Genomic DNA, 13553 nt, shown 5'->3' with positions numbered 1-13553 from the left:
GACAGATATCTTTTGACATGGCTTTTCAACAGAAGAGGTGGAAACAAGTGAAGGAAGCAGGAGACGAAGTAATACACTAAATATTGGTGACACATGAGGACAGGAAGATCAGTTTTTCTTCTCCTTCTGCCATCAGTACACCTCCAGGAAATTCCTGTTCAGGGAGGGAAAATTTTATTGTTTCTTAAAAGTACTCAAGTGGCCCAGATAATACTAATTGTGGGAGGTGGCCCTGGGTAGGATTCTCCAGGAATGACACGGGAAACCACAGTGGTATAAGGAAAAGTATTGCCCCTGGATTGCGGCCTTCCCCATGCAGATGAATGTATGTCTGTCATGCACTGTACACTCCCCAGTTCATGTCTGTCATTGGCTGTACTATCCCCCCTGTTCTAGAAAGTTCTCTGTTCTCTTTATTCCCAGTGGTTCTCTCTGTAAACCACTCCTTCCCTTTTTCCCTCATTGGCCCAGTTTATGTCACTCTACCCCTGCTCCTCCCTTACACCCCTTCCCTTTGGAGCTTTTGTACCCTAGCCACCCCTTCCCTTTCCAGTTTTATATTCTGGCCCCTCCTTCCCACTCACACTTGTAGCCTGCTTCCCCTGCGTGCAGGTGTCTCCCTGCTCCCGTTCCCATCTCTTTTGTCCTCGTTCTACCCTCCATGAACTCACGTGGACTGCAGCAGCTCAAGAGCCCTTCCGTCTTTTGGTGGAGATTTTATTACGCTGTCCAGGCACCTGTAGATCAGCCAGCAGTGGACTGCACTGGGGACTTGATCCGAGGCCGCCTGTAATGAATGTCCTTGTATAATATGAAATGTACAAGTATTAAAACCTATGCCCCTTTCCAGGCAGACATCAGCTGTGTGCCCATGAACAGGCAGTGCCACTTGTGCCCTGAGGTGCAGAGCTGGGACTGGATCTCTCAGAGAGGAGCTGAGGGAGAGCAGAGCACCTTGCAAGCTGCAGGTCCCTGCCAGCCCCGCAGGGCTCCTGTGCCATCAACATCTGCTCTGCTCCAGTCTGGAACAGGGCCCAGCACGGTGCTGGGACCATCAGAGAGCTGAGGTGTGTGCTGGAATTCCATGCCCTCCCCATGGCGCAGCAGCCCTGCATTTCCCTGCTCCAGCCTTGGTCTCCAGCACAGCCATGGAGGCTCTTTGGGCTCCTGAGTGTTCCTGCAGCCCCCAAGGGCAGCTGAGCTCTGCCTTGGGCACAGGCAGCCCTGGCCAGCGCAGGCCATGCTCAGCAAGTCCTTGTCTGTGCCCGGCCTTGCTGCCAGCCCCGGCAGCGGCTGCGTGGCCCCTCTGTGGCCCTGTGCTGGCCCAGCCATGGTGCCACAGCCCCTGTGCAGCCCAGCCCAGGACAGGAGCATTGCGGCTGGGAACGGCCCCTGTGCCGTGGGGCCCTGGGCAGCCTTGGGGCTCTGTGCCCCATGGCCTCCCTGCTGGGCAGCCTCTGCCAGCTCCTGCAGAGCCCGTGGCACCTGTGGGGCTGCACAGACAGCCCTGCCCGGGCTCTGCCGGCCTCTGGGCCAGCAGAGAGGCGGCCAGGGCTGGCCATGGCCGGGAACAGGCCCTGAGCCCCGCAGGAGGATGGAGCTGGGCCACAGCCAAACTCAGCCCAGGGCAGAGCTGGGCTCAGCAGCCAGGGCTGCCCAGGGCTGGCACAGACAGAGGCTGGCGCTGACAAATGTCCTGGGCCCCTCCCTGCTCTGTCCGTGCCCCAGGGGCACAGAGCAGCCTCCTCTCTGGGGCTCTTGCCTGTTTTCAATGCCTGCCCAGGCGCTGGCCCTGCCCCACAAGGCCTGGGCTGAGTCCTGCCCCTGCCCGCTCAGCCAGGCTGAGATGGACACTGATGGTTTCTGTGCCAGGCTCTCCCAGCCCAGCCCAGCTCCCTGCCAGCTCTGCCAGCTGCCCTGAGCTCTGGGCAGCACCAAGGGCCTCTCCCCAGCACAGCCCAGCCGGCTCTGGCCCCACAGCTCTGCTCAGCCCAGGCTGCTCTGGGCACTGCCCCACGGCCTCAGCCCCTGCCAAGGGCACAGCAGCAGCTGCAGCTCAGCCAGGACTCAGCCCCACCATGGGGGAAGGGGCTTGGCCAAGGCCAAAGGAGCTCCCTGGCTGCCCTGCTCCCCTCTGCCTCAGGTGCTGAGAGCTCTGCAGCCCCTCCTGCCATCCCATCTGCCCAGGCCAGCACAAGAGCCCTGGCCCTGGGGCCCTCCAGAGCTGCTCCTGCTCCAGGCCCAGGGCCCATCCCAGAGCTGGGGCAGCCACAAAGCTGTGCCCATTTCTGCTCATTGCTGCTCTGATGGGGGTGCATCCTCAGCCACTTGGAGGTTGCTGATGAAATTTCCTACTCCAGAGACCTCTTCTTTCTTGAGCTCTTCAGTTACAGAATTCAGTGAGAAAAGCTTATAAATATTTGTTCAAAATGCACAAAAAAGAAAAGCTGCTGGGAATATATTACGTTTTCAATACTGCTCTGTTTAATGAAACAGATTACAGAAGTGTATTCAAAGTCAATATACTGTATTAAAAACAATGCAGAGAGGACTGTTTTGTCCTGTTTTCTTTTCCTGTATATAGAATGATATCAGCAATGTCCAATTGATATTGACCCCCAGCACCTTATAATGCAGCCTGAAGTGATATGAAAATCAAGACTCTTCATGTCTGACAATCAAAAACACTTGGTCCTCTCTCCCTCCCCACTATATTCTGAGGCATTTCTGAGACCGACAAGAATCAAGGACTCTGAGAATGAAAGGAAATACTGTTATTCTGTGTTGCCCCATGGAACCAAGGGTCCCTCATGACTTGTGTAACCAGGGCTCCATTGTGACACTGCAGCACCAAGGAATTCATTGTGGCACTCTAAGGCCGCATGGAACCAAGAGGCCACAGTGACCCTGCAGGGCTTTGTGGAACCATGCAGAGCTTTGTGACAGAGCAGGACCTCGTGTCATGATGGGGCCATGGTGACACTGCAGGGCTCCATGGAACCAAGGGGCCTGAGCTGCTCCTCATGGACTCCTGAATGAAGGAAACATGTTTGACACTGTGGTGACCCTTGGGACCAAGAGGCCATTGTGACACTGAGGGACCAAGGAGAGCATTGCTGCCCTGCCAGACCTCATGGAACCAAAAATCCACTGTGACACTGCAGGGCCTTGGGGGACATGGTGACATTGTGACAGTGCAGGGCCCAAGGATCCAAGGGACTTTGTGACACCAAGGGGTCCCATGAGAGCAAAGGGACATTGTGACACTGGGAGGCCTCATAGAATCATGGAGACCATTGGGACACTCTGGGGCCTCATGGAACCATGGTGACACCAAGCTGGCTGGGAGTGTCGATCTGCTGGAGGGTAGGAGGGCTCTGCATGGGACCTGGACAGGCTGGATCCAGGGCCCAAATCCAACAAGGTGAGGTTTAACAAGTCCAAGTGCCGGGTCCTGCACTTTGGCCACAACAACCCCTGCAGTGCTACAGGCTGGGGACAGAGGGGCTGGACAGCAGCCAGGCAGAAAGGGACCTGCAGGGACTGATGGACAGCAGGCTGGACATGAGCCAGCAGAGTGCCCAGGTGGCCAAGAAGGCCAATGGCTCCTGGCCTGGATCAGGAATGGTGTGGCCAGCAGGAGCAGGGCAGTGATTCTTCCCCTGAGCTGGGTACTGGTTGGGCAGCACCTTGAGTGCTCTGTCCAGTTCTGGGCCCCCCAATTTAGGAAGGACATAGAGGCCTGGAGCATGTCCAGAGAAAGGCAACAAGGCTGGTGAGGCGTGTGGAGCACAAGTGCTATGAGGAGTGGCTGAGGGAGCTGGGATTGTTTATCCTGGAGAAGAGGAGGCTCAGGGGGGACAAGGCAGTGTGAGGGCACAGGTTGGACTTGATCTCCAAGGTCTTTTCCAAACTTACTGATTCTGTGATTCTCTGAAACCACCATTGGAGCAGTTGCAGGAGGAGCCCTGGGCCTCCTCTTCAGAAGCTCCAGCAGCCCAGGTCCCTCAGCTTCTCCTCACAGCCCCAAAGCCCATCCTGTCAGTCCTGCAGAGCCTCTGCAGCTCCTCCTCACTGCCCAGAACAGGGAGCCCCAGAGCCAGACACAGCAGCCCAGATGTGCCCCCCTGGCCTGGGGTGCCTCTGGCAAGGCAGCAGCACCAGGCACTGCAGGAGCCTGCAGACAATTCCTGCAGCACTTGTGGGATGATCCTGCTCCCCAAGGGATGTTCCCATGGTGCCAAGTCAGGAACTGCAATGGGGAGTGGGGCCAGAGAGGAAAGGGCAAACAGGAATGGGCTGTGTGCAGGGCAGGGAACAGGGGTGGGCAACAGGAAGAAATCTGTAGCAGGAAGAGGAAAGAAAACAAAGGTGAAGCCAAGGAAATGCTCAGGGCAGTTTGGGGGTGGCTGCCAGGCAGCTCTGGCTCTGAGCAGCAGCGTCTGCAGAGGGACAGGAAACTCCCAGCTGATGGGAACAAACTTTCTGGCTGACTGCAGAGGCCAAGACAAAGCTGAGTGGTTTCCCTGGTGTCCCCCAGCCCTTCCTGGTCCCAGGGGCTGATGGCATTTGTGCTGCCTCAGGTTCATGTCCCCACAGCACCAGCATGCGGATGCTCCCGCCTGCTGTGTGCAATGCAAACAGGGGCTCCTGACGTTTCTTTGTGGACAACATTAAAATGTACTACAAAGAAAAATAACCTCCAAAAGGAAAACAAGAAGTATCAAAATTTACTCGTATTAAAAGTGTTTTGCAGAAATTGGGCAGCAGTTTAATGTTCCTGAAAGCATCCAGTCATCAGTCTCCACACTGCACCTTTGAGCTCCTGGTTCCTCAGGCTGTAGATGAGGGGGTTCAGGGCTGGAGGCACCACCGAGTACAGAACTGACACTGACAGATCCAGGGATGGGGAGGACATTGAGGTGGGCTTCAGGTAAGCAAATGTGCCAGAGCTGACACAGAGACCACAGCCAGGTGAGGGAGGCAGGTGGAAAAGGCTTTGTGCCGTCCCTGCTCAGAGGGGATCCTCAGCACGGCCCTGAAGATCTGCACATAGGAGAAAACAGTGCACACAAAACAGCCAAAATATAGAAGAGCACTTGGCACAATAAGCCCAAGTTCCCTGAGTTTGGAGTGTGAGCAGGAGATCTTGAGGATTTGCGGGATTTCACAGAAGAACTGGCCCAGGGCATTGCCATTGCACAGGGGAAGGGAAAATGTATTGGCTGTGTGCATGAGAGCATTGAGAAAGCCACTGGCCCAGGCAGCTGCTGCCATGTGGGCACAAGCTCTGCTGCCCAGGAGGGTCCCGTAGTGCAGGGGTTTGCAGATGGACACATAGCGGTCGTAGCACATGATGGTCAGGAGGGAAAACTCTCCTGAAATGAAGAAGGCAAAAAAAAATAGTTGGGCAGCACATCCTGTGTAGGAGATGGTGCTGGTGTCCCAGAGGGAATTGTGCATGGCTTTGGGGACAGTGGTGCAGATGGAGCCCAGGTCGCTGAGGGCCAGGTTGAGCAGGAAGAAGAACATGGGCGTGTGCAGGTGGTGGCCGCAGGCTACGGCGCTGATGATGAGGCCGTTGCCCAGGAGGGCAGCCAGGGAGATGCCCAGGAAGAGGCAGAAGTGCAGGAGCTGCAGCGGCCGCGTGTCTGCCAGTGCCAGCAGGAGGAAGTGGCTGATGGAGCTGCTGTTGGACATTTGCTGTGGCTGAACATGGGCACCTGTTCATGGAGAAAGGGACAGTGAAGAGTTAGAGGAGATGCCTGTAACTAAAAACAAAGACATTTCCCATACACCCTCTTCTGTAGCACACTTGGATGTACTTTTGTGTTTAAGAGTTCTGAGGTTTTCTTTATAAGCTCCCCAGTATTTTCCCAGTATTCCTGGATATCAAAATCTCTGCATTTCTGCTTCCCTCAGGGAGAGCAGAGCAAGTTCTGTGAGGGAAAGTGATGAGTGGAGAATGAAGGGAGATAGTCTGTCATTCTGACCTATTCAGAATTTCTCTGGGCATTAGACTTTCTCAGCTGGAGTATTATCACCTTCCCATACTTCCACTAAAAACTGCCAGGTACTGCTGAGAGCAGATGGATCCACCACAACCCAGATCCACATTTGTAGCCAAGGACTCACTTTGCTCATTTCATCAACCCAGCAGCATTTTCAGTCTCAGAACTTTTGCTTTCCCCATCAATCTTATGACTCAAAGATGCTCATGGACAGGTTTGCACTCTGCATTGAAGCTCCCAGCTTGGACTGAAATCTCAGGGAGACTTCCAAGTGTCCCTCTGATGGCACTGGATGAAGGGAGGTGCAGCTCCTTCCCTGGCTGCACTGCCAGCATTGCCCAGAGCCGGGCACTGGGGACAGCTGTGTCACCCTGAGCCAGCTGTGCCCCTGCCAGAGCCCCCAGTGCCGGGCAGCTGCTCCCAGCCCTGTGCTCTGCAGAGGGAACTGGGCCCGGGGCTGCAGAGCTGCCCCACGGCTCTGCTGCAGCTCTGCCTGCACAGGAGGGGCTGCACGCCTTGGAGCCCCGGCCCTGAGGGCAGAGGCTTGGCTGGGGCACAGGAGGGAGGGGGCTTGTGCAGAGGGAGGGGCTGCACTGGAGGGGATCCTCTGGACATCTCTAAACTCTCCCTGCCTCAGCATTTCTGGGTTTTCTTTTCTCGCCTTCCCTGATCTTCTCTCTGCTTCCTGGAGATTTTCCTCCTGCAGGTGTTTCCCTGTGCCTGATCTCACCCTGCCAGCACTCCCAGACCCCAAATCTCTGTGCACTCTCCTTGGCCTGACAGAACCCTGCCTGTTTGCAGGGCACTGGCTGGGGGCAGGTTCTGTTTGCAGCTTGGAGAAAGGACAGCTCAGACTGAGCCCAGTGACTCCAGCAAAGGTGATGCTGCTGGTGTCCATGGGCAGACTGGCTGCAAGCACATTAGGGATCTCTTTTGAATCTACTGATCACTAAAATAACAGTTCTAATGTCTCATGCACTTGTAAAAATTCATAATCCACCATTAATATTTATCCCCCTTCCCTGCCACTCTCCAATAATAGGAAAGTGAATAAAAAGTCTTAGGATATTTCCTCCTTTTTATCAAAATCTTTGTCTTGGGAAAATTCTATGAATGATCAGAAACCCTCAGCATGTCAGAACTTCATGAGTATTTTCAGCTCCCCTGCACCAGAAATACTCAGAGTTGTACTCACAGGGTCTGTGGGCATTGGGATGTTCCAGCTTTAGGAGATCTCTCCAGGAGCTGCAGCTGCCTTGTCCTGCAGCCAAAGGTTCCTGTGCCAAGGGCTGGCAGTGATTCTGCTCCGGGCACTTCTCAGCCCCTTCCCAGCCCTGACTGATTGAAGCTCTCTGTGCCTCTGTGCTGGGCTCAGGCTGGCTGCAGGCAGTGCCCCAGCCCTGCTGGGCTGGCAGAAGAGCTGCTCAGCAAGAGAAATGTGCTTTTGAAGCTCTGCTTGGTTACCAGCATCACCCTCTGTGCCAGGAGCCTGGCCCAGCTCAGCAGCACAGACACAGCACAAGGACTTTAATGACCCTCTGGGGCTTTGTGCTCAGGCCCTGAACATCAGGCCCTGAGAAGGAGCTGCAGAAACCTCTGCAGAACTCCAAGTCAGAATCCAACTCCAAAGTTTCTTGGACTTTTAATGGGTCCCACTGAGGGACACGACTGAGAAAGTGTCCCCAGACCCCAGGCAGAGCAGAGAACTGGAGGCACTGATGCCAGGTGGGGACAAAGAGAAGCCAAGTCTTGGTGCCCTGGGGCACAGCAGGGTCTGTGCCACCAAAGGCTGTGAGGAGACACCTTGTCCTGAGGCCCTGGGGCCTCCTGGCACAGCCCCAGCCAGGCTGGGCACTGTCAGCCCCTGCTCCTGCCCTCAGCATCCCCCCCATGCCCACATCCCAGTGGCCTCAAGGATCTGCTGGAAGGAGTCCCTGGGGAGCCTTGGTCAGGAATGGCCCTGGGGGCTCCTTCATGCTCCCAGGGACTGAAGGTTTTTCAAAGGACTTTGGCTTTTGCTTTTGCCTTGGAGTCTGTGAGAGCTTTGTGCAATCATGGCCTCCAATTATCTCCTGAAATTAGTCCCTGAAGAGTCTTTGTAAGTCACAGTACTTAGTGGGGCTCATTAATGCTTCAAGGTACTTCAGTTCTTTTAAGGTACTTGGTGTTTCACTTTTGTTACAGACTTTGTGAGAAGTTTGTGCAATCATGGCCCCAATTATCTGCTTTAATGAGTCCTTTGAGAGCTTTGTACTGACACTCAGTGGGGCTCATTAATACTCTGAGATACTCAACCTTTGTGAGGGTCTTTGAATTCTTCTTCGAAAATGAGAGGTTTTTGTACCATTTTGAGTGTCTGAGAGGTTTTTGTGCCATCCTGGCCTCCAGTTCTCTCCTCCAAGGAGTCCATCAGGAACGGTTGTTGGGGATGGACCTCAGTGGGTCCCATTAATACCTGGAGAAACTTTGGGGTTTTTTTCTGACTTTTGCCTCCTGGAAAGGTTTGTGCAATCTCCTCTCAGGCCTTGAGGTTCCAGGGCTCAGCTCCAAAGGCACCACGGGGCTCATTAGGATCAAGCAAGTCCTGACAAACCATGGCTGTGCCTCGATTTCCCTCTTGTCTGGGGCAGTTCATCAGGAAGTTTCTGTAGTGGTTTTGGTTCACCATTTTGAGATTTCTTAGCCAATGCTTCAATTAGTGGCGTGGGTTCAGTGTTGGCTAATTACCAGTGCACTCACTAGAATATACTTACTCATTTCCAGCTGTGAGATAGGATTAGGAGAAAGGCAAAGTCGGCTCAAAACTTTAAAAGGGTATAAATAAAATTTTATTAACAATAACTAAAGAAAGAGTAATAATAATCAGAACAAAATTTTCAGAACACTTCCTCTCTCCATATAACCTGACAATGTAAAGAGAAAAAACCTAAAATTTTCAGTCAATTTACCACCTCTAGAATATTCTAATCTTTCTTCAGTTCACATCAGGAGAGAAGTACCTCTGGTTAATGTTATGGAGAATTCTCCACAAGAAAACAGTTATCTCATGTCTATTCATTTCCACGAATAACCACTGCCTGGAAAAATCTTCAATTGTGAAGTCCCTCCCATGTTTTCACAACATTTCCCACAGCTGTGTTTAGCGGCCATGCCAACTTATTGGGTATTAGTTTCAAGAGGAGTTGTTTAAGAGCAAAGGATATCTTCATCTATTTATGAAATCATCTTCATCTCTGGGAACAGCGGTCTTCCTCTCTCCCTGAGGGCACAGGGTCTCATCACTTTTCTCTCTTTCCCTGTTCAAACTTCTCATGGGATCACAGCTACTGCAACATTTGCTCACTTTAGCATGGAGGCCTTTGCTGAAACAAGTCATCTCCCCATACTTTTCAATGCCTTATAGGGAAAAAGAGAGTCTGATGTATCAATGACATCCTTCTCCACAGCTTTAGCAGAGGATTCCAGCCCCAAGATCAAGGCATCTCCTCATCCCTCCCATCTGGGACTCAACTTCCTCTTCCCTGCCCTTGGTGTGTTCATGCTGCTCCTCTGTGTGCCTGCCCTGTGTCCTTTTCTCTCATGGGAGGGAGGATGGCAGCACTGTCAGAGTCAATATCTCCCGGGGCTGCAGATGGTTCCGTGAGCCCGGCCGGGCTCGGTGCTTGCGGCCGGAGCTGTTTTGCCATGGAGGTTTCTGCAGCGGCTGCGCTGGGGCTGTGTCAGGCTGGGCCGCGCTGGGGCAGGGCCAGGATCTCAGCAGCCAGGCCAGAGCCCAGCAGCAGCACGGCCGGGGCCAATGGCTTCTCCTGCCCTGCCCGCCGGCTGCGGGCGAAGCCCAAGGGCGGCAGAGCCTTGGCCGAGCCGGCCCGGCCCGGGGCTGCTCCTGGGGCCCGGCGGATCCTGGCCGGGCCCGGGCTGGCGGCGGGGCAGGGCTCGGCAGGGCCAGATGTCAGCACCCGCAGCCACGGCCCGGCCTCGGCCCCGCGGCCTCCCCTGCCCTGCCCGGCAGCCGATGGCGCCTGGCGGCTCCCTGGGAAGGGGCCCGGCCCCACGGCAGGAGCCGCCCGGCCCCACGGCCGAGACGGGGCTGGGCCGGCCTCGGCACCTCTGTGGGGCCAGAAGGGAGAGAGACCCAGCCAGGCTTTCTCATCTCTAACTTGTGTCTGCACAGAGGCGTCTGCAGCTTCCTTAGTGCTTTAACAGACTGTCAGCTCTCAAAGCTAATTACTGATTGGTTTTTGTCAGACACACAGGAAACTGCTAGCAGCTTCTCTCAGGACATCACTTCTGTGATGCAAAACCACCACAGCAGCACAGAGCACAGAGCTCCTTTGTTGTAGTGGCCATGTGCCCGAGGCCTCAAAACCCCTCCTTGGGAGATCTCTGGGCACTCTCCAAGGTGTTTTCAAATGAAAACATTCAGCTCAGAGTCTAAGAAAATCACCAGAGAACAGGACCAGCCTGACCTGCCTGTCCTGGCTACTTTTGTCTGGGAGCACTCCTTGGATATATGGAATTTGGGGGGCAAATTCTAATTTTGGCCATGGTTCCTGGACATGAAGACCTGTTCTTTTCCATAGGAATAAAGGAACAGAGCCCTAGTGTTTCCCCGGGTGGATGAGAGATAATCACCAGAGGACATGGCCAGCCAGAACTGGCAGGTTTTTTTCTGCAAGATAGCCTTGCATATAGGAAATTTTTTATGGAGAGTACCAATTTTGACAATGGGTATGTTAAGAGAGGGACAGTTCTTTTCCAAAGCAAGGAAAGCACAGAGCCCCAGTACTCCCAGAGCTGATGAGAGGCAGCCCTTGACATCCCAAGATCAGCCAGACCTGTCAGGTGGCCACAGGGAGGCCAAGCCAGCCAGACCTGGTCCATGTTCCCTCAGTTCCATGGGGCCCCACAGTGTCCCAATGGTCCCTTGCTTCCAGGAGGCTCTGAGGTGTCACAATGCCCCCTTGGTGACACGAGGCCCTGAAGGGTCGGAATGGTCTCCATGGTTCCATCAGGCCCCACAGAGTCATAATGATCTCGGGGTCCATGAAGCCCCGCAGTGTCACCATGGCCCCTTGGTTCCATGGGCTCCAGTGGTGCCACAATGATCCCCTTGGTTCCATGAGGTGCCACAGTGTCACAGTGATCTCCATGGGAAGGAAAGAACCGAGCCCCAGTGTGGTGGGGGCAGCCACCAGAGGCCAAGGCCAGTGAGACTTGATGGTACTGGCAGATTTTGTCTGGGAGCAACCCTTGGATATAGGGAATTTTATAGGTGGAATCCCAATTTTAGACATGGACAATTGGAGGAGGATGGTTCTTTCCAAAGGAAGGAAAGCACGGAACACCAGCGTTAGAGGGGCAGATGAAAGGCAGCCACCAGGGGCCAAGGGCAGCCAGACCTCTCTTTCCTGGTAGCTTTTGTCTGAAAGCAACCCTTGGATATAGGAAATTTGGGAGTTGGAAGCCCAATTCCCGCAATTTCTGCATAGATAAGGATGGTTCTTTTTTCCATAGGGAGGAAAGCACTGTTGTGTTCTGCCGCTGCAAAGGGCGCAACAACTGCCCCAGGCCCCAGAGTCTCAGACCTCAGGCAGACACCAATGACCAACAGGGAAAGGAAGGCAACAGGACAGGTCTTGCTTTAGAAAACTGAGGATTCTTCATTTTCCCAGGGACCAACACAAGAAACGAGGTGGTAGGGTCAAGACTTTTATATTACAGGGTAGGGGTTGAGTTTAGGATCAAGGTCCAATATTAAGAGGAGCAGGAGACTGCAAAGGGGTGGATTGAGGAGGACAATCAATGGAAAAAACTACAGTGGGGACATTGCAGCACAATTTAAGCCAATAAGGGTACAGAAAAAGAAGAACATTCTGGGGCCATTCCTCATTTGATCAGATAGGGTAGAGTGTCTTTTCCTGGGCTTTCAGGGGCAAACCTCACAGTGTGGAGGGGTGGAAACTTCTTTAAGTCACGCTCTCGCCGGATGCTGTGTCTGGGTAAAATTCCCACCTCATTGGGCAGGGGCACTCTACACCTTTGGTGCCATTATTTCTTTTCTGGCTGTTTTATACAATGAAATAAAACTCCAGCATCTGTGGAACCACCCTTCAATCCTTCCCAGGCTACTCCTGTTCTGTCCTCAGTCTGCACACAACTGAACCCCGAGCCTGCAGCCTCTACCTGCTGGTTATGTGATTACGCCTTCAAACCCCATCTTGGGAGATATTTGGGTCCTCCCCAAGATCTGTGAAAATGGAAAAATAGTTATCAAAGTTATTTTCTCCCAAGTCTAGCAGTGACAGCACAATGGTAAATATCTCTAAACTGAATGAGAGTGGATTTAAATTTGTTAGAAGGAGGAAATATTTACAGTGATGAGAGTGGCACAAAATGGCAAATGTTTTTCCAGAGAAGTGGATTTCCCATCCCAGGAATGCTCAAAAATCAGGGAGTGTGTGCAACCTGACCCAGTGAAATCCCCTCCCCTCCCCAAGGATGGAATTCCTGTTGTGTGGGTTCTCGGATGTGCTGGGTGCCCTCACAACAGTTCTGGCCAAAATGTCTGCTGAGGGCAGCCAGGCTGCTACAGGGCAGTGACCTCACAGCCATCACCATGGCAGCCCTGTCCCCTGGGCCTGGCTCTCCCCTTTCCTCTGCCCCTGCCTTGTCTCTGCTGGAATGAAGAGTTTTGTCATTAATATCTTGTCCCCAAGGTGCTGGGCCAATGGCTTCCCAGTCAGGCTCCTGGAGCAGAAGTGGCTTTTCAGAGCCCAGCCAGAAATGAGCCCTGAGGCAGCAGCTCTGCAGCGCTGGCCACCAGGCCGGGTGCCAAGGGAGGCTTCTGGCCATGCCCTGCAAGCAGCTGCTGCTGCCAAGGTGCCTTTGGTGCCTCGGGCTGTCCCTGGCACAGCTCCCAGCACGGCACTCTGCCCTTGTGCCCGAGGCCTTCCCTGTGCTGGGGCTGGCCTGGGGCTGTTCCTGCAGCGGGACCTGTCCTGCTCCTGGCACAGGAAAGGCAGTTCCTGCTGGAGCAGGAGGCGCTGCCTGCAATGGGCTCAAACAACTCCAGCAAGGCCCTGCTGACTTCAAAATTGCTTCCTAGAGCAGAATATCCTATAATTGTTATAGATTCTGGACTGGGGAGTAAATAACTCTGGTTAAGAGCTTACTGTCTAGTCATGATCTGATTGTATTTATATAAATATATCTGGTATTCCATCATTAATCCTGTAGGAAAAATTGCATTGACAAATTGTTCAATTCTACCTGTCCAATCATTTATACATAAACCTTTGACAAATTCTGGGGCTGGGTCTGGATCCAGTCACTCCAAGTCTCCTCTGTTAAAAGGAATTTTAGAAGTCTGGAGGCTCTGCAGGGCTTTTAGAACCCATGGTGGCTGCTGGGTGTCTCCATCTCATGACTCAGCAGGAGTTTCTCCAATAATGAAATAAAGCTTTTGCCTGAAGCTCCCACTCTGCACATGACAGGAGTGTGTGTGACATCCTGGCTCTTTGGCAGCCTGGGGACTCCTGGGAT

General features: G+C 53.6%; 1 protein-coding gene and 1 pseudogene across 1 annotated transcript in view; both read right to left on the bottom strand.

Annotated features, from left to right (window-relative positions):
• LOC144246546 (uncharacterized) overlaps positions 1 to 13553 on the bottom strand; it is a 972872-nt gene that overhangs the window by 855686 nt on the left and 103633 nt on the right. The gene's annotated exons all lie outside the window — the stretch shown is intronic.
• On the bottom strand, positions 4772 to 5700 carry LOC144246400 (olfactory receptor 14A16-like; annotated as a pseudogene).

The sequence above is a fragment of the Lonchura striata genome, chromosome 6 (assembly GCF_046129695.1).
Source record: "Lonchura striata isolate bLonStr1 chromosome 6, bLonStr1.mat, whole genome shotgun sequence".
Classification (NCBI taxonomy): domain Eukaryota; kingdom Metazoa; phylum Chordata; class Aves; order Passeriformes; family Estrildidae; genus Lonchura; species Lonchura striata.
This window is presented reverse-complemented; position numbering and strand designations above follow the sequence as displayed.